Below are 21,058 nucleotides of genomic sequence, written 5' to 3'. Positions count from 1 at the left end.
CTCTTGCAACAATTTTGTTATAAGTAATAATATAAATAAGTAATAATCACCCAATTAAAATATATCATTAATTCAGTCATAAAATGTGAGAACATTTGTAAATTTATTTAAAAAAGTGAATTTTGATATCGCAGCTAATTTATTGAGCATGATTAAAATGATTATCCAAAGCTACGCGACGGGTTAACAATCGTAAAAGAGTGAATTATTTTTACAGTTAGGACTGTCAGTTCTATATAAGACGCTTTAGATGGATAAATAAAGAGAGAGAGAGAGAGAGAGAGAGAGAGACGAAGGAATAGAGAACATGCAGTGTCTGGCGTAGGTAATTTTATTAAAAATTCATGCGTTTGGGAACTGCTGTCGGAACCGAGCTTGCTAGATCAGAGCTTATGCTGTCAACCCTCTTCGGAATCTACGACGGCAGCAGGTTGAGAAAGAGTAGTTGAGGGAAGAGTGGACGAAGATGATTCATGAAAGTGGCGGTCCGGGGTGTAGGATGTAAGAACGTCGGCGATGAGAACGACGACGATTGGAAAGGGATAGCAAGGATACTGATTCCAGTCGTGTCTTTTACCTACTCTTCAATTCATTCGCTCGAGTAGAGATTCAAATAGAAGTGCACTACGATATTTATTATAATCATAATAGCTGTCCTTTCATTATTTATTCAGAAAATCCTAAAAATATAGCTTTTTTCTTGATATTTTCTCATTTTTCTCGTCTTTATAAAGTAATAAAATATTAAGATAAAAGATAATTAATTTTCTCCGTAGAGATTATGTAAGTCGATTTATTGCATATTAAGCAGGTAATAATGCATAGTTAAATACATTAAAATGCGTAATATTATACGTCACAATGACGTGTTCATTATATTGATCAATAATTTACTATCTCTCCATGAAGAAGATATATAATTAAACTGATTGACGTTACAATAATTACTGCAAAGATCTGAATGGCAGAATTTTCATTACAGTTCAAAAAATCGTTTTATTGAAATAACAAGAAATATATGTAATTACCAAAAAAATAATATTATATTTATCCTCTTTTGATAAGTGTGTATACAATTATATAATATCCTTCCATAAATTATGTAATATTATTAAATATAATTATTTATTACACAGAAAAAATATTCTTTCGTAAATCTTCTATAAAAGTAGAGTCATATAAAATGGAATCTTGCAGTAATTAACCAAATAATGGCCAAACGTATTCAAAGATCCTAAAAAATTATCTCGTGCAATAACGGCGTAAGTCGATTTGCGTTGTTATTACGTCCGGGCTTCTCGATCGCGGCACGGTTGGCGATGACGGTGCTTTGAGACGAAGTCGAGGCGACGTAATGAGTACCGAAACGCGTTGCAGCTGACGACAAAAGCGATACACTCGTCGTCGTAAAACGAGCCCCGCATTAACTAACTTGAGCGCGCAACGAAAGATACGACGACGACGACGGCGACGGCGACGGCGACGGCGATGACGGAGGAAGAGGAGAACAACGATGGGGGCGGAAAGACGGCGCGCGAAATCTTGGGTAACTCTTCTGCCCCGACGATCCCCGCGGCGCTTCAATTAACAGGACTAGCAATTATCTGTTATTTAAATGAGGCCCTTGCGTCTCTCCGTCTTTGCGCCCGGATGTAGTCGCAGCAGACACTGGGGAAGGTAAAATCCCGGATACCTCGCGAGGGGCGGCGTCGTCGACGATTAGAAGGGTTATTTCGTCGCCCGAGGATTTTCACTCTTGATATAAAGCCGGATGTTTTAAGTCGTGAGCATTTGCATCATGAACACTACATTCGAAATTGTTTGCATCTTATGTCGCAGTTGTACAAAGTTGTATATATATCGTCTTGTAAAATTAAATTTTTTTCAAGAAAAGATAAATATAAAACTTTAAATAAAAGGCAGGAGTTACATGCTTGATTCTAAGCAATAAGTTATTAAAGCATTACTTGGAGATTGTGAGACACTCTGTATATATACTTGGCTCGAGACACTACCATATTTCTTGATATATGCACTGTTTAGAGAAATTGCATATATATTAATTTCGCATCTTTTCTTTTTTTGACTGAAACAATTTTATACATAATATTGATTATTGAAGTCAATATAAAAAAAAATATGATATTTAAAAAAGTTTGAAAGAATTATCCCCATGTATTGCCAATTACAAGAGCCAATATAATTTAAGATTTTGCAAAAATTTTTCATTAAAAAAATAAGAGAAGTACATGTATATCTATTAATAATTTCAAACTTCCAATAAACGAATTTTATTATAAGAAATTATGTAATTTTATTATTTTATTAAAATAATTGTATTAATTCTCACTTATAGTCTCAATTATCTCGCATTTTATAATGCAAAATAAATTCTTAGTTTATTCTTATTTTTTGCGTTATAATCAGAGCCTAAAACACATTCGTTTTTGAAAGGTCTAAGGATCTCATTTAAATAACGGATAATTGCCAGTCTCGTTAATTGAAGCGCTGCAGGGGCCGCTACGATATCGTGGGATATTCTCCTGTCTCCGACAGTTAGCCTAGTTAACCAGCTCTGATCTTTCCTCTTTCGTATAAATACAAGAAGTCTCGCTTTTGATATCATCCGCAGCCTTGATTTCAAGACGCGAGACATTGTCTTTTTCATCATCCCCTTATCATTTAAATCTGAAATAATAAATATTTTCTTCGAAATTCTCCAATTCCTTAACGTTAATTAATCTCGTTCAATATTACGATAAAAAGCTGTTAATTAATCACCAAGTTTGGATGTTTATTTTGTCTGAGCAGATTCAATTCTTAATTTTTTTCTTTTTGACGTAACGTAAAAATGTATCTTAAGTCATCGGTATTCATTCTTCGGACTCTCGGAAAATCGCCAGTCGTCAAAAAATGCCTTGTGCAAAGAATAATATTCTGGTTTACTCAACACAATGTTGACAACCGCGGTAGGATATCGCTCGTTTTCAAAGGAGGAAAAACTCAGATCAACTTTTCCCGGCAATCGATGAAGGTCGGATTGCCTTTGAGTAGCGCCCTCGATTCTCGTGAAGGAAACGGATTTCGGATAGGATCGGGGGCGAGCCGGGCATCTCATAGACGCGAAGAGGGAGGTGAAATTCGAAACCGCCTTCGGAGCGAATTGCCTCGGGTCGCGCAAGGTTCCCCTTAAATCGCACAAAGAGCCCCAGACGAAAGTGTCGCGATGAAAAGTCCCGAAAGAGTCTCGAATCAACGTGCGTCGCGGCGGGCAATCGACGTTCGCGAACGAACGACATACGACAACTCGTTCGTCGGCTTCCCGACAAAATGCCTTCGGGCGATCCTGGTTTCAACTCGAATTCAGCTGTGCCGATTGTCGATGCAGTCGAACGATTTTCGAATCCGAGAAAGGTGCGAGCTCTCGATGAAAGCAGACGCTTCGTTATCGCGTCCCGCGGGATCGACGGGGTAAATGCGTGCCCTCTCCCAAATTATATTGTAATATACATATACGCAAAATTTCAAATAATAAAAGATGATCCGGATGACAATTATGCGTTATCTAAATAAATTATAATAAAAGCGATAGAAAAATCGAAAAAAAAAATAAAAGTTTGATTTTTTTTAAATAATTAAATGTCAACGTATGCAATAAATCCAAATCTCGTTTAAACTGTCGATCAATATATCGGTTGTTTTCCAAAGTATAGTGATCTAAACCACACGCCAGACTGACACGCTCAGTGTCATAGCGATCTCTGCTCTTCAGCGCGAAGCACCGTCTGCTTTTGATACGCGCCGAGGCCGAAAGTCACGCGGATCGTACCAGCCTAACCGGAGATCTGCATTTGAAGCGAAATGTCGACGCTGAAGAACGCGTTTCAACAGCGATGTGTATCCTCGAGCGACCGCAATTTTTGTCTCGTCCAATCAAAATGCCAATTTCAACTGCGGCGACGTGATTGCCGCCCAACACGGCGCTCGCTCGCGATCAAGCGCGGATTTTCGCGCGAGTTTTACGCTTTTCCGCCGCGACCGCGTGTCACTGTCAGGGCCACCTCTTGAACACTGTGGTGATACGCTACTGGCAGAATCGTTTGCCCGTGACGCACCGAATATGAAATTCGCCGCCGAAATTAACCTGCTCGTCCGCGTGCGAGAAGCTTCTCGCGGTTTTATTCCTCGTCGAATTGCGCGCGATTCGCATGTCACGTTTGTGGATATCTTCAATTTCGAACGGAGATATTTCTAGGCAAGGAAAAAAATTCTGCGTATATACCTTTTCGCTTAATGGATTTTTCAGAGATTGAGATATTTAACGCGAAAAATTGCATGTAATGTGACATTTCATTAAATTTTCGTTAACGGTAAAATAATTTCGCCAACAAGGAGAATAAATAATTATATTTGTAGCAAATATATATAATTCTACTTCAAAAATGTAACGTTAATTTTATATGATTACGCTGAGCAACTGCACGTGATATTATTTAAGTAATTTCGATAAAATTCCAACTAATAAAAAACATTTTTATTGCAATTATAAATATAGCGAGCCATCGAGAATTTAATTTAGCTTTTGCTTTCCCGGTGATTTTATATCCTTAATCATTTAATTAATTATATATATGATATTAATTTTGTCACATATATATATGCGACAAAATATACAATGTAAAATTATAAATATAAAATGTATAATTTTTTCAGATTTCATAGACTTTATTTTATACCTGATAACATTCTCTGAGGATATAAATGGACATGACACAGTTTATGTCCTAATTAATTCATATACATGTATCGATTGCGCGATGTGTTCACTATTAATCATTTATCCTGAGCCAAGTAAAATAAAAACGAATTAGTCATTAATCATTATTAACCAATTTATCCTATAAAGCGCGAGAATCTCGAGGATTGATTTCTCACGCAAACAGCATAGTGTGATGAAACAAAATAACAGATAATGAAATGAAAGATAATGAAAAAAATATATATTTATCGAAATAGAGAGCAAAAAAGCAATGGGAAGAGAAGAACACGCATTGTTAAAAACATGGGCATATGGGCGTTAAAATGAGCCACTAGAAAGGGATTCCCGAAGAGCGCGAGCACACTTTGTTGTATGCACCCGTGTTTACCGATTCACCCCTACGTGATGTTCGTCAATGTGCATTACGCGCTGCACTCTTGCCGCCCTTAACATGCTCGTTGAGGCGTGAGGGCCGCCTCGTTGTTTTGAGCGATTGAGAGCGAAGGTAAATTGACAGACTCCGCGACAATTCAAAGATTGGTTCCATGAAATTAAACGCTGTAGTAATTGCTGCTTTTTCGTTTAAATTAAATTTTGCATTTATTTACATTTATTTAATATTTTAAATTTTTTATACTAATATTTCTTTAGTTCTCAAAAAAATTGAAGAAAGTTAACAACTTTAGAATTATTCTTCCTTTTAAACTTCCTTCCATTTTATACTTTATGACACTATAATAATAACATAAATATATTGTGTGTCTTTATGTCACTAATTCTCTAATTTCAAAATAATATTATATTATAAAAATGATTATTTCAGCTAATTATATTTTAGTTGATATGAGTGAAAATAATATTTTATTTCCTATATGCATTTCTTAAATCAGAATTGTAAAACTATCGCGATGCTCTTGGATATTCGGAACTAAATATCAATCATTGTGCACTCAAAATATTTGGGATAATATTAAATAAATAATAATATTCGGCAAACACGATAATCGCTCGCTTTTTTGCGAATCAAACATCAATGTACGACATTAATATATTTTATTTTCGCGCATTTTGACAAAAGATGTATACGCTCGCGTCATGTGCATGTCACCCTATAGATGGTGTTGGTTCTGCACATTAAATGCATGTCCTGGAACAAATTCACCCACAAAAGGCTCATTAACACCCTTGCTCGTTTAATCCGTTGCGAAGTGGATAATTTATTTACGTTAACTCTTTCATACATGTTGATCTCATATCATTCTGCGAATTAATCGAAATATTTCTAAAAATAATTTTTTATAAAATATACGTTCTTAAATACATATTTTAAATTAAATATGTAGACGCATTTATTAATAATATTCATCGTCGAAAACTTGTTAAATAATGTTAAACAATGTTAAACAATGTTTCCAAATGGGCGCTATTTTGAATAAGATAAATATCTCGAATAGTGATTTATTCGACAGCGGAGTATTTTTAAATACGTCCATGAGAAGCGCACGTTTTCTCTAATTGTTCGTTAAATAAAAACCGTGAGATTTAATTTCTGCTGTGCATAATTTTCGAAGCACGGCTAATTAAAAAACAGACAGGTATTATTATATGTATAATATTCGAGATATCCGCCCATATCAATTTTTCCATTTCCCGACCAGATACATGTAATTGGGGGTTGGAGTCTCTTTCAATATTAATCATTAAAAAATTCCACATTGTATCTCGACTACCATATGAAACTAAAATGTCGATATGGCAGCCATGAATGAAGAAAATATTATTGCAAAAATGTTTAAATAATGTTTAATATTAAAATTTAAATTTATGAAAAATGCACAATGCATTATATTTTATCTTTTCAACCTTATATCTTATTAAGAAGTTTTCTGCGAAACATCAATTTATAAAGATTACTTATTTAGTCTTGCTATTTCTCTTCCGTGATTAATTAACTTTTAGTTTTAATGATCGATAGCTGTCGAGAGCGAGAAATAGTTAATTATTCTCATCCGATGAATTGTTAATAGACGGGAAATAAAGTTGTAGTGAATTTTTGCGTGGCGTGCAACACATGTCGCGGTTGACCAACGTGGAAATGGCTTTCGTAGGAATGAGAGACAACCAACTTTTCTTTGGTATATTCTAGGTCATAAAAAATGCATCAAAATTCTTTTCTGTAACGATCAAGATGTACAGACAAACGTGTGATTCATTTCAAGACATTGTATAACTGTCTCAATTTTTCTGCATCTACTATTTCTTGAGAAGATGCAAATTTGTATTTACCATAATATCGGTCACGCTTATCTTTCTTATGGAGCATTTAATTAACAACGTCATGAAATGTAAAATGTATAATCAACGTCTTTTTGCTCGTCAAGTGTGTAATCCTCTCGCGAATGGCCATGCACACATACGTGCAATTAATGCAATTAATGCGCATTTAAATAGAACACTTTAGATTCGTCTTCATTCTGAAGGATAAAAAGTGACGACAACACCTTAGCCGACTTACAGTAACGCAACTCTCGAGAATTCCCGTCATTCTTCCGGATTTTGTCGTATGCACCGACAAACTTGCGCTGTAGATTGCATTCGTTTACGTGGTATTTGTGTAGAATAATCGTCTTTCAACGCTGTAAAATTATTGACAACTTGAACGTTTCTCAATTTTGTACACAATTTTCTTGGAATATTAGCGTCGTAGAATGTCCTGCAAAAATGATGTATATGTAGTCTACGTCTAGATTTTTATGCCTTCTAAAATCGAAAATCGATTTTACGTTGTCGGAGGCAACCCGATTTAAAGTAGCTTTAAAGTAGCGGATTGGAAAGTTGCCTTTCTTGCAAAATTCTAAAGCAATAGCTTCCAACCTTTGTTGGATTTTTGAAAAATCAGTAACAGGAAAGCCAGTGAGCGAAATTTCGATTTAGAAAACGCGATTCAATTCCATTCGGCTATCGCCGTTACTACGATAAAGAAATCCGCGATGACTAATCAAAAATAGACCGCACGGCAAATTGCACCGAAAGATGGCTTCGTCCGTCCGTTTGTTGATCGTCGGCATTCGGTTCAGTTATATAGGGAGACCAGAGCGCGTTCCGGATATCAAAGGAATTGTAAAATAGGCCAAGAACCGACTCGGATATATACGTACGAGTTTCCCCCGTTGCGCGCCGATACGCGCGAGGCTCAATGTATTATTCATACGGCACTGCCTGCATTCGCGGGGGCCCCCATCCCCTTTGCCACTCACCCCTGATCAGGTTGGATCATCCATCGGGTATAGTCGCGACTTGTGAAAAGTATTCAGAATATCCAAAAGAAATCGTATGCTTGAAAGTAAAAAAAAATCATGCGAAGAATTAATTTTTGACTTTCTGATGTATTGATATTGTTGATATCGATTTTATTGTTGATATAGATATATTTCAAATATGTATTTTTCGATGTAACTAATATAATTCCATTTAATTTATATTTAACAAAGTAAATATAATTAATTAAAGTGCAGTTTAATAACTTTTTGATCATTCATTTAACTCGTCAGTGTTATATTTATTGTCGACACATTTCGTTGATGAAATTTCGTTCAATCAATATTTTATACAAGACAATTTTCTATTAATCCCCTTCGTTTACAAGATCTCAATCTCATGACAATTTCAATTCAGTTCGTGACCCGCCTTTCGATTTCTCCTCCCGGTTTTAACGAGGACTTACTTCGAGGATCGCGCAAGCGAAACGCTAAGTGACGGTCGCTTTTCGAAAAAAGTCCGAACCGGGTTCCTTGATTATTTGCAGTCGGCGTGTAATGATGCGAGAAGAAGGTCGAATAATTAATCTCGAGAGGGGAGGTAGTACGACAGAGTAAGGAAAATGGGCGAGAAGGTGGAGGACGATAGATAGGTAGAGGGAAGAGTGACACGACGGAAAGGAAAAAACGAGGAATTCGCTCTTCCCCCCTCTTCCTTCCTCGTTTTCTCTTTCTTTCTCCAGGAAGTTACGTTTCCGTCGACAGAAGGGTAGATGGTGCAGAAAAGGGCGAGAGGAGTATTGACAATCCTTTAGCCGGTACTTAGCAGCGCTTTTTCCTTCTCGTGAATACCGTTCGCCGTTCTGGCGCCGTCTTCGGTTCGTTTTACTGATACGAACGAAAATATTTACTATTGTCAAAACCGATAAATCGATAAGATCGATTGTAGTCGATATAAATATAGCGCTAGAAAATTCTCTAAATAACTCTGAAGATTTGACTCTGCGTTCTGTCAAATGTAATTCCTAATGCATCTTGTATTTCAATATTTTTTTCTATGATAATAATTTTTAAAGACATTTCAATTTCATTATCTACATAAAATTTTGATGTTAAATATCTTCGATTTATATTTATTTAACTACATTTCTCGAAAGAAAGTTTATTTTTTTCTAAATCGTTTGACAACGTTTATCAGCGGAAAATTATTCATTGCCATAAAATTTTCGGTAGCAGACACGCTTACAATTCTTCTTTTTGATGAGGTTTTATTCCTTTGCAAGCGGATTCGCTAAGATTGCAGAATAGAGATCTAAACGGTTCCGGAAAAGAGCAAATGGCCTTTGAGGAGCAATCGCTCGTAGTGGCAACTCGATTCGCATGGAATGGACCCGGCGGTTTGCTCGAGAGCGATCGATGCAAACGAGCCACCAACCGAGCTGCGGATAGAAAAGATGCAATAAGGGAAGCGACGACCGACAGAAACGGAGGCACGCGTGTCCTGCAGGAATAGGACCATAGTGACTCAAGTTGATGTCCTCTTCCCCTTTGTCAGACAATCGATACTCCCTGGAGATCTGCTTGATCAAGTGCAGCCCTTGCGTAGGGATTTGCTGAGCATGTACCGGAACGTACGGTCCCTTTTACGCCCTCGGAAAACTGTGTGACGAATCGTTAAGAAGTTCCACTCTCCCTTTCTTCCTGCTCGATTACAAGCGCGCCAATCAGTGTCAAATATGTGTCAGACTTATCTACTTTAGTGTCAATGTGACGTACCAACAGTTATTTTAGACAACGATGATACAGTAAAATTAAATAATTGTTACGTTGGAAAACGTGTATAATTTATTAACGAGATATTTTTTTATTGATAAAGCAAAATAATAGTATTCATATTTTTAAAAAAGCTTTACATTTTTTATACGTATATAATGTTGCCATAATTATATTTATAAGATGTATGTATTATTAGTATTGTAAATATATTTTATATTTTTTTCTAAAAACATTATTGTTATTTATCCTCCCTAAATATAAATACTATTTGTTTTATACAAGTTACAATAAAAAAAATTAGGAATAAAATTAAATGTGATATTGTATCTTTAAAAAATTCTTTTATAATTTTTATATAATAATTTGTTATAAACACTTTTTGTATATTAATCATTCATATTCATCCATCGAATTAAAAATTATAAAGTCATTGATGATCACGCAACTATGCGTCACGAGATTATCAAGTGTTATTAATGTTTTCAATACGCTTTTCCAGAATATCTGTAGCTGTAGGGTAGAATAGAAATTCAGAAAAAAACCTCTATGCACAGTATCGACAGTGAGCCCCTTTTTCAAGAATTCTGAAGGCCCACTGGGAGAATCTCTCCTCTATCTACCGCGCTGATCCAGAAGGGATTTTCTCTTTGCTATATCCATGATCCTACACGAGTGAATATAACCGAATTACGGCATAAATCAAGTTTTTACTTTTTCTCGTGCATTTTATGCCGCTATATTTAAACAATTAAACTTACAGTTTAAGATTATGTAATATATAATGAAGAAAATACACATGATTTGATAGAAAAAGAAATTCATTTAGATCTTTGTATTCAATCAAAATATTCAGTAATGATTTTTTAAAATATTGAATCTCATAAAGCGATTTTTTCCTAATTTCTTCTTTTAATTATTTTCTCATTTTTATAAGAAATTTATTGCTAGTTCCTTAATAAAATTGATATATCTAAATCAACATAATAGCTCTGAAAGATATTTAAAACTTTCGAACTTTAGTTTTATTCACAAAACAAAAGCATTTACAACATTAAAACCTTTAATATTTTAAATCATCCGACATAGTGGACGAGATGTATGTTTGTTACAAACTCTCGGAAAAATTATGGCACAAATATCCATGATGTATTATTCGCATCTGCGTGGCAGTCGGCTGCTGTATTCATAGTGGATGGCGGCTTTATAGTGGCAAACAACTAGAGTGTGCCAGAACTGTCTCAGCTGCGCGGTAATAGACTGCTATCATGACCTGGTTTAGAATGATAGTTCCAAAACTCCCCCATGTCAAGCTTATCGCGGTAGCCAAGGAGGATTATACTTGGCTCCTCTCCGATAATTTTGACATTCATTCTACTTAAAACTGTTTTCCATTCTAAAGTTCCTCACGCGTTCTCGAATATTTTACGAAAACATTCGCGAAATAACAAAGCAGCAGAAATACAGCGGTGTATTTAAATAGAAGTACATTGTTGAAATCGTACATATTGTGGCTAAAAAATGCACCAGAATATTAAAATATGAAAGGAGCCATGTAGAGAAACAAATAATTGATAAAACAATAGAATTTTATAAACTATAGAATGAAATATCTCACAATAGCAGATAGAAAATAATAAATATATATCAAAATCGCATGTTCTGATATATATTATAAAAGTAACCAAATTTGGAATAATAATTCATTTGGGAAATTACAATAAGATATTTTAATTTATCATATTATATGTATACTTATATAAATTATATCTTATAATTTTATTATCAACAAAATTTTAATAGAGATATTTTAAAATTTCAATCACATGAAGCATTATAACATTCAATCTTTAATTAGAAGAAAATATAAAATGAAAATTAATATAATAAAATTTTATTATTTTCAAATACGACAAATGTAACAAACTTTATAAAAATCGCAAATATTGTGACAAAAGACAAAGACCACGAAAAGAGTAAAGTTTTATATAAAATTCCAGAGTATATAATAAAGAATGTTTGATATTTCAAAACACCAAATGTACACAATATATACATCGACGTAACACAATTTCTAAGATATTGATAGTATTCTGAAACGATAAAATTTTGAAATGTGAAAATCAAATATTATTAATAGCGATCTATGTAAAGAGTAGTCGATAGCATCGCCAACATACCAGAAGCATTGATCTCGCGGAATAGAAACCTTCTATCTCGAAGAAGCTTCCATCACGAGTATCCCGAGGTGATTCAGAGAGGGATGCCTTTTCCATTCGCTTCCACCTTTTATATGTATCCCTTCTGATCTGCGTGAAGGGCGGCAAAGACGGACTTCGCGGGATCGCCCGCGGTAGATTTATTCGCCGTTGCTCCTTACGCAGTTCTTACTACATATAACGCGCTTCTATTCTCAGGGGTTCGAGGAATGAGCGCGAGGAATCGTGGGAGAAAAGATCGACATTCATCACCCGGTTAACCGGAGATAAGAGAAGCCGCTGGATGAGCTATCGGCGGCGCGCGATCCTCCACTTAGGAAAATACAATTGGATGGTTGAAATAAATTTTCGTGGCCATTCGTACCCCCTCCCCCCCGACGTCGCTCTTTTTCACAGTATTTGTTTTCCGAAGTTGAAACCGACGATGTCGGTATATCACAGGAGTTAGCTCGGAGTTCGATCCGGCTGAAGCGGAAAGATAGAAGTACTCGATAAAATAAAGGAACGAGCTTCCCCTTCCGCCTTTCCCTCCCCCTGAACGGCGTGCTGTTGAAAGAAAGTACGATCGTCAATTATGGTAGACTACGAGCGATGTGCCAAAGAGATTGCCTTGCTGTCAATGAATCTATCATATATATGGCTATGAAGAAATGTCTCTGTTTTTTAGATTTTTGCAATATAAACAAACAATTTCTTAAATAACTTAAAATATTCAATACACATTAAATATTCATCATTTAGATGTATTTATTTATTCGTAAGTAAATTTGGCAAGTTTTCGATTAACGAAGTTAACTAAAATAACGAGAAAATCTATTATCTAACTCAGCTATTGCTAAACAAAACCACCTGCATCCAGCATCGATCGCATTTGCTGGTTTCTGGGAGGAAGAATTTCCCACTGGGAATTTTTGCGAGCGAGTCAACGAGGAGAACACGGATCGTAGAACGAGCGAACAACGGCAACGAGAGGAGAATCAAGCTCCCGGGCCGAATCAGCGTTTATCGCCCCAACAAGCCGGCTTTTAATGGGCCGCTCGAAAACTGGGCGAAATAATCCGCGGCCCCTCCGGCCGACGGGGATGTCGGGCGAGGGTTTAGGGAAGGCAACGAGCCAGAGGGGTGGTCGCCAACCCTCTGAAGCTGACGACAATACCTTACGGTTCGGCGCACTCTCGGCTTCGGGATCGACGAGCTCGAAGCCGAACGGTAGCGCGCGCGAACGAACGACGGGAGAAACGCGTTCTCTGTTTAAATTAGACACGTGGCCCCGTTTACGTGGTCACGAAGGGTGGGACGGGCGATCGTTTGTGTGCGCGCCAGCCTTTGAAAACCAAAATCAAATACATTATTCTAGGCTCGATCGGCGCCCGCGGGATCTTCCTATTGTTGGCTGCTGTCAGCCTGGAAGAGATCGTGCGACTTTATTGGCTGATTAACTATCGCCGCTGCTACCGTCGTCTACAGTTAACGCTTTTCTAATTAAGTATGTTTGTCAAGGAAAAGGAGGGTGATGTGTCGAACTATACGTAATATCCGAGAATTAGTTTCGTTTGACATGCCGATCTATTCAGTTTCTTAAATAGATGTGATTATACTGCAATTGGACTCGATAAAAATGAAAATGAAACTAAAAATATATATATACAATGTAATATTTAATATTATTATTAATATCTATTTTATACGTAAAATTGAATATTATTGATATATAATAATATTATTATAATAATATTAATAATAATATTATTGATATATTGACATATATAATATTATTGATATATAATAATATTACGAATTAAAAATTATTTGAATAAAATATTTGGATGCTACTAATTTGCATTTTGTGTATAGATGAATTTTCAAATGGTAGATTATAATTTCCACCTAGTATATACTCATCGTGAAATGCATAATCGTGAAACAATTATCGAGACTATAAACTTCCCGTTAATCGCCCTATTGTCGTGCTTTTTTGTGTAAATTTTCCATTAGCATTTAAATCGAAAAACGACGCTAGAAAATCTCGCAGAACACTACTTTTATTTTATTTTGCTACCATTGCTTTTTTCGCGCATCTAACAGTAATAATAAATTTAATAAATGCCGAAATCGATAATTATCAGATTATCAAAGGGAAACAATTGGTCAGTTGCTTGCGAAAATTATGCCCCATAATATAGCTATAATATAGTGACAAGGTTGTTCATAGATTTTTAACAGTTTGTACTTGTGATAAAGCACTTGTTTCATTTCGATAAACATACAACATTTCGCTCGAATCCCGCTTTATCAAGCATCGAAATAAAAATCCATTATTCGTTTGACAGTTTTGCACAGTACTCGTAGTTGCACAGTAGTTGTTGTGAAACACATGCGGTGACAGACGATTGTAAAAACTGGATTTGTTTTAAAAAAGTTGTAGTCTCTTTTTTTCATTAATCATATGTTAATGCAATGATTTTACGCAAGTAATATTTTATGATAGTGAATAAATTATGTATACACATGTATAAGTACACATACACATATATTGAAATTACAATTTCTAGTTTCCAACAAATGTTTGAGTTGCCACCACTGAATCTCACAAATAATCGTACGATACGAGATGTTCAAAATTTATTAGCATTAAATTTGTCACATCTATCGTATGTATATTTAAACAGTAATCTCTAATGATTTAATAGAATTTTAATTGCCTTGTCAAATTCGTTCCAATTCTGCGTTAATTATATCGATCACAATGCCCCAAGTACCTTTTTATTCATTCGATTGTTATGTTATTATAAATTTAGCAACAGGAATATACAAATTAATTATATTATAATTAAATATTATTATATTGGAGTTTATTATTATAAAAGTAGCAATATTTCGAATTAAAACAATATTTATTTTATAACGTATGTTATTTAATTATTATTAAAGTCAATAATTTGACAGAGAGAAATACAATGAAAAAATTAATTATTAAATAAATTCCTATAAATATTTTTTTAAATAAATTCCATGATATATGAAATAAATCTTTTTAAATAAAATTTTATAAAAAAACTTTATTGCGTTCGTTAAAAATTGCATAATAAATATTGTTGTTTTGTATATAATAAATTGCATTACTTTTTTAAAAAAGTTTAATTGAATTTAGAATCGAAGCAGGTACAATATTTTATAGAAAGATAAAATTAAAATTCCGTCTCCTATTCTGTTCCTAATTCGAAAGCGGGATCGATTTCAATTATGGCGGTGAACAAGGATATGTACATCTAATACGTAGACAGTACATAACATCGAGTATAAGCATTCTATCGTGAGTCCATTATCATATGGCAGAGTTGGCAATCCTCCTACATTGCTCTGTGGCTGAATTGCGAGGTTGGTTTCTCAGCCGCCACCGAGGCAAGATACGTCTCTCGCTCCCGCCGCTCCGGTAACGCACAAAAAGACGCTCTGAATGGAAACTTCGCGGCATTAGGGGACAATTGGGCCCTCCGTCGTCACGTTATTATTCCCGCCACCGCCGCCAAGGCCGGAGCACTCCTGAAATTGCTAGAATTTATGGACTCGGCCGGAGAGCGAGAGGAGAGCAGAGTGAGCGAACTTTTCTCCTCTCGGACGACGCTTATGGCCTTCTTTTTCGACGACCCCGACGAATCGTCTTCCCAGTCTCGTTTTAACTTCGAAGACGAATGATTGCTATCTATGATCGCGTCAAGAAATTGGTAGGCCAACTTATTCTCGACTACTTTATGTGGCTCTTATATATGATAAAAAATTGTAAGATTTATCTTATATTACAATAGATTCGTAAATTTTTAATATTTATCATGTTTTCCATTCTTTTTAAATAATGTACATTTTTAATAATATTAATAATTTTGTGTAATAAAATGATGGTAGACTATTTACATATTTTCTATATTTTTTAAATTATTATTTTCGCTGTAATTCCTTGATTTTTGATATACGAGATGTTAGTTTAATATTTATTTTTTATTTGCCGAAATTATATCTTAATACTTCAATTTCTTATTTGACAATATTTTCTCATCTAGTAGGATTGTTGCTGCAATCTAATTTCTTTATTTCTCCGTATATTTATTACACATACTGGATCGTGCAAACTTAAAATGTTTTCCTCCGGAAACAACAAAAGGACAGACCGCGCTCCTTTCTTATCAATCGACTTGGCGCGACTTTCGACTCTCTTAAGTACTTTTAAACTCCTCTTTATATTGAGCACCATTTGAATCGTGCAATTCGCCATAATGCGAGTATCGGTACGCGGGTCGGTTTATAAGCCGTTCTTCGGCCCGAGAAACTTTTTCGAGAGCGAGTAACGATAATGCAACGGTGGTAACGGGTGTTCGAAAGAAGGAGAACGGCAATTTCGATGCTTAAGTTGTTGTCGCTATGCTGCCGAGGAAGCCCTTGAGAATTCGTCTGGAAGGTGGCCGTCTTCCAATACCCAAGATTCGCTGTTGTATACGTGTGTTTGTACAGTATTAAAACTTGAAACTCGCTCGGCGCGTCTCCGGAGAGAGAAAGCTTTAAGCTTCCTTTCCTTCCCCCCCTCCTCTCCCCCCGCCCCGAAAGTTCCTGCTGTCCTCCTTTCGGTATTTATGCTGCGCGTATTTCGAAAGCTTTTGTCCGTGCGGGCAAGCTGTAAAGCTCATTGGGCTAGTCAAACACATTTATCAACGTCGCAGCCGGTTTATACTTTATACTTACAGACAGTAATGTACACGGGATACTTCGTCGCGATGAAAATTGTGAGGTGACGTTAACACTTGCGGCGAAAGGAGCGAGAGCTATTTCAGGCTAATATCTCTGATTGATACTTTCACAAAAGATGATGATACATTAGCGCGACAATAGATGAGAAAGCGTTTTTCGCAGGTATTATTGCATAGCGATGATTGTAGACCATTCGTGACTTTTTCGGATTTCATTATTGTGTATTTTAGCGAATCACGTTATAAATGTGCATTCGAGAAATTAAATACACAATGGACGGCTGATAGGTCGTGTTCGCAAATGCGCCCTCAATTACCGTAAAATCACATTTTTCTGACGTTTAATCGTCTGTATTCGCACAATTAGGTCACCAATGCCAATGATCCATTAAATTTCCGTTGTACAATATCCAATATATAAGTCAGAGCAGAAAATGATCGGTTATACGATCGCGTCGTGGCAGACAAGTTTTGAAAAATGGATCTTTCTTTCGGCCGAATTAATACGGGCCAGCTGAAATTCCATTGATTATATCCACAAATTTGGTCCTGTTTAACCTGTTTAACCAATGTCTGCAAATGATATATTGTTTGAATTTATTTTATATCAATATAATGCTATTTATAGCAATTATTCTGTATCTAAAGATATCTATATATGGGAATTTAATCCAGAACATACATAAATAAAAGTAACGATTCAGCCAGAAATTGATATTCGAATATTAATATGTAAGAATATAAGAAAACAAGTTATAAATATATTACAGAGCATCAAAAACAAAACAATAAATTTTATTTACATTACTGACTTTTAAATAACGATTTATTTTAAAGATAGCAAAAAAGAGAGATTTTTATGGAAAATTAATTTGTCTCAAAAATTCAACAATAAACGATATATTTAATTAATTGTTAAATGTATCGTTGAAAAATAAATAGGACAAAATAAAGAATAAAATTAAATATAAATTGTATTGCTTTTATTATCTTGGAATGCATTTTGCTATTTTTATCTTGTTTTCCCGTTGCTATGCTTTATTTTCTCTCTATCTTAATATATTATTAAATTACAATATCACAATATTTTGCTGGTACGTTTATTTTGCTCTGAATTTTTATGTTAAAAGATTTCCGCATATTTATTCAAGTATCATTGTTCCGATATCTCTATTCGAGGGTTAAAAGCAATTACGCTGCTCCCCTCGATCAAGTCACGAATTTTATTCGCAGCGCATATCTATTTCTTTTATTATCACATTGCGTTTCGAGATAACGTATTGCCTGCGATACTCTGTTACATATTATATTCCGAGGCTTTTCCGCGAAGCCAGCCGCCCCTGGCGCGCATTTTTCTCGCAATATTTCTGCAGCAGGATCGGAGGTTATGGGTTTCGGAAGTGGGCACTACATTAAAGAAGGACTGCTCACTTTTTTGCTTTCTCTCTCTTTCTCTTTCTCCCTCTCTCTTTCTCTTTCTCCCTATCTCTTTTTCTTTCACAGCCATTCTCATATTTATGGCTAGTGATCTATGGAGTCCGCCCACGCTCGTCGTGAAAAATTCGATGGGTAAACGGATGCTAAGCAGCTCTCGAAACTAACTTAGCGCAAGGAAAGTTGAACGAACATCTCCGTCTCGTGGAAGTACCTTTATTGATCGCATGCGACTGCAGCATTGAAGACTATCTACGGAGATTTAACAGCGAACATTTGTGCTACTTGTATGTGAAGATATAAATTGCAAGCAAGACTTGCGACGAGAATTGAACGTGAAAGCCACTTAAATGGATTTCAGCGATGACATTATTATAAATTGATAATATTAAAAAGTATTTTTATAAATTATTGCGATATGTTTTTATATTTATGAATAGACATCCCATCAGTTTCTACATCGAAAGTGGAAAGTGGAAAGTTTTACGAGGAAATTATTTTACAATTTCTTCTGGTTAATATCAAAATATTAATTTACTCATATGTGAAATGCTAATAAATTCATATAATACAGAAATATAAGATTATAGAGAAATATAAGACAATCTGATCAAGTTTTTCTCCTTATTGTTTCAAGTTTTTTCTCTCTCAATGCTATTTTTTATTACATGAACAAATCGAGCACTTGTTTTATTGTAATTTTATTGTAATTTTATTGTATAATGTAATTAAAATAATAGTTAAAATCACAGAAAAATGCTCTGAAGAATTTCAGTGCAAGAAAAGGAGATTACCGTTTTTGAACTGCGTATGGCTTAAATTTTGACAAGCCCCGATTTCATTTGGCGAACCGCTCGTAACAAGACGCGTGTATGCACGCGACCCAGGAATCCCGTTTAATGAAATGTCAATATCCGCGACCTGGGTTTTAGTCTCTGGAAGCTTTCACGTTACTGTCAAACTGGATTCACGCTCACCATAGTTTTCCCTACTCTGTTTTGAGGACAAACGGCGAAGGCGGATTTATGGGTTGACAGACGACGGCGATTGCAAGGAAAGGATGAAAGAGAGCGCAGGAAAGGAATAGACAGTGAGAGAGAAAGAGAGAGACAGCAGACTCAGTGCGGCAATATTTCACAAACTTGCCCGGTAGGATTAAATAATGCAGATTGTAATTACAGAAAGCAACGCGAATTCGTCTCTGTCGTTACGCCACTCCTCTCCGAGGAACGATTAAAGCGTAATGAGGTGACGTCCGTTGGATTCGAAAATATCCCCTTCGAGACGTGTCTCTTTCCTCCACTAAATGGAACGCGACGACTCTTCGTCAGATCTTCTCGCGACGACGATTGACATCATTAGAACTCGGTTCAGTTTAGATATTGATTTTTCAAATGGGCATTCAACTTCATTGAGCTATAAAAAATACTTCAAAAATGGCTGAAATATATCCGTTCGTTTTATTCATACGACATTATTTAGATATTTATTATCTGTTTGATTAGATAATATAATATAATTGTTTACGGGAAAAACTAAACAACTAAAAATAATTTTAAAATGTAGCGAAAGCCAGAAAACCGAGTAATAAAAATCTACAAAAATCGACTATAAATATTGAAAAGCAAATAGCGCGCTAACGAAAAAAAATATATTTTTAGAAAATAACGAGCGCTTCTCCCCTCAAGGTATTCGTTGATATTTCACATCGAAAAGTTAAACCGCATCGACGAGGAGTGCATCCCCGTTCGAATGGAGGTGCGGGGAGATGAAATGAAAGAACGGAGCTGTCTGCCTCGCGACGCGGAACCCTTGAGGCTTCAGCCACGTCCTCCATCACCTCTCTCTTTCTCTCTTTTCGTTTTTCTACATCCGTTCAATTCTCCCGTTCATCCCTCGAGGCTGCGTAACACGTGCGGGTGGATCGCGAGGGTGGGTTCGAAGGCGACGGCTACAGGAGCGGGGGTTGAGAAATCCGGAGACGGGGGAAGTTGAAAAGGTGGTCGGGACTCGCGCAAGAGTAACTGCTAGTAACAATGTTTTCTCACCCCTTTGCGTTTTAGCGGCAAGAGAAGGAGCGGATGGGCAGGGAGTGAGTAGAGCATGCCATCCCCACCCCCGCGCGGGCTACTACCCCACGTGGGACCGCGCTTGCTTATACACCCTCCGCAATCAATTTCGTCAATACCGCTTGTTGCGGACGGGGCATGAGGGGCTAGAAAAGGGGATGAAAAGAGGGTCGCCGTCTCGCCCGCGGCTGCCTCTCATACTTCCCCTCTTCCTTCTCTAGCTACGAGAGAAGGGCTGTTGATGGATTTTTACGTTCGGACGATGGTGCGACGCCGAAATCATCGAGACCTTTTGTTTCCGTCTTTCGCTCAAGTTTTGATTAAAGATATTATGTAAGTAGCGTTGAGCGGTAAAGATTGAAATGAAGGGGGATGTGCAAGAATGATGATCGAAGACGATTAAATCATGAGATAAAATACATTCGAAAGTTCTGAGATTTAGTGAATTTTATTAATTTATAATTTTTTTTTCGTTCTTTAAATTCTGCCAAATCATAATTATATTTAATAATTAGAGATTTGGCTCAAGTAATCAAAAAATTAAAAAGAAAATGGCATAAGAGTCAACGCGCGATAGTTGGAGCGCAGAGAAGCAACAACACTTCTTTCTTTTTTCAATATTAGTTTATTAAAAAACACATTATAATAATAAAAAAACGAACGTTTCGGATCATCTTTTGATCCTTCTTCAGCGCGATGTTAACAATTTAAACGTTAACGCTAAAAAAGCGTCATCTACGCGTCGAGAACAAATTCATTTAATGTAACGCGTCACTATCTGTAATATAAATTGTTAACATCGCGCTGA

At 35.9% G+C, this 21,058-nt stretch overlaps 1 long non-coding RNA gene across 1 annotated transcript in view; it reads right to left on the bottom strand.

Annotated features, from left to right (window-relative positions):
• LOC145969325 (uncharacterized) overlaps nt 1-21,058 on the bottom strand; it is a 253,025-nt gene that overhangs the window by 187,219 nt on the left and 44,748 nt on the right. The gene's annotated exons all lie outside the window — the stretch shown is intronic.

This window comes from Camponotus vicinus, unplaced genomic scaffold (genome assembly GCF_025532165.1).
Source record: "Camponotus vicinus isolate PSW18456_S1 unplaced genomic scaffold, iyCamVici1.0 SCAF_3, whole genome shotgun sequence".
In the NCBI taxonomy this organism is placed as follows: Eukaryota; Metazoa; Arthropoda; class Insecta; order Hymenoptera; family Formicidae; genus Camponotus; species Camponotus vicinus.
Note: the sequence above shows the minus strand (reverse complement) of the source record. Positions and strands in the feature narration are given on the sequence as shown.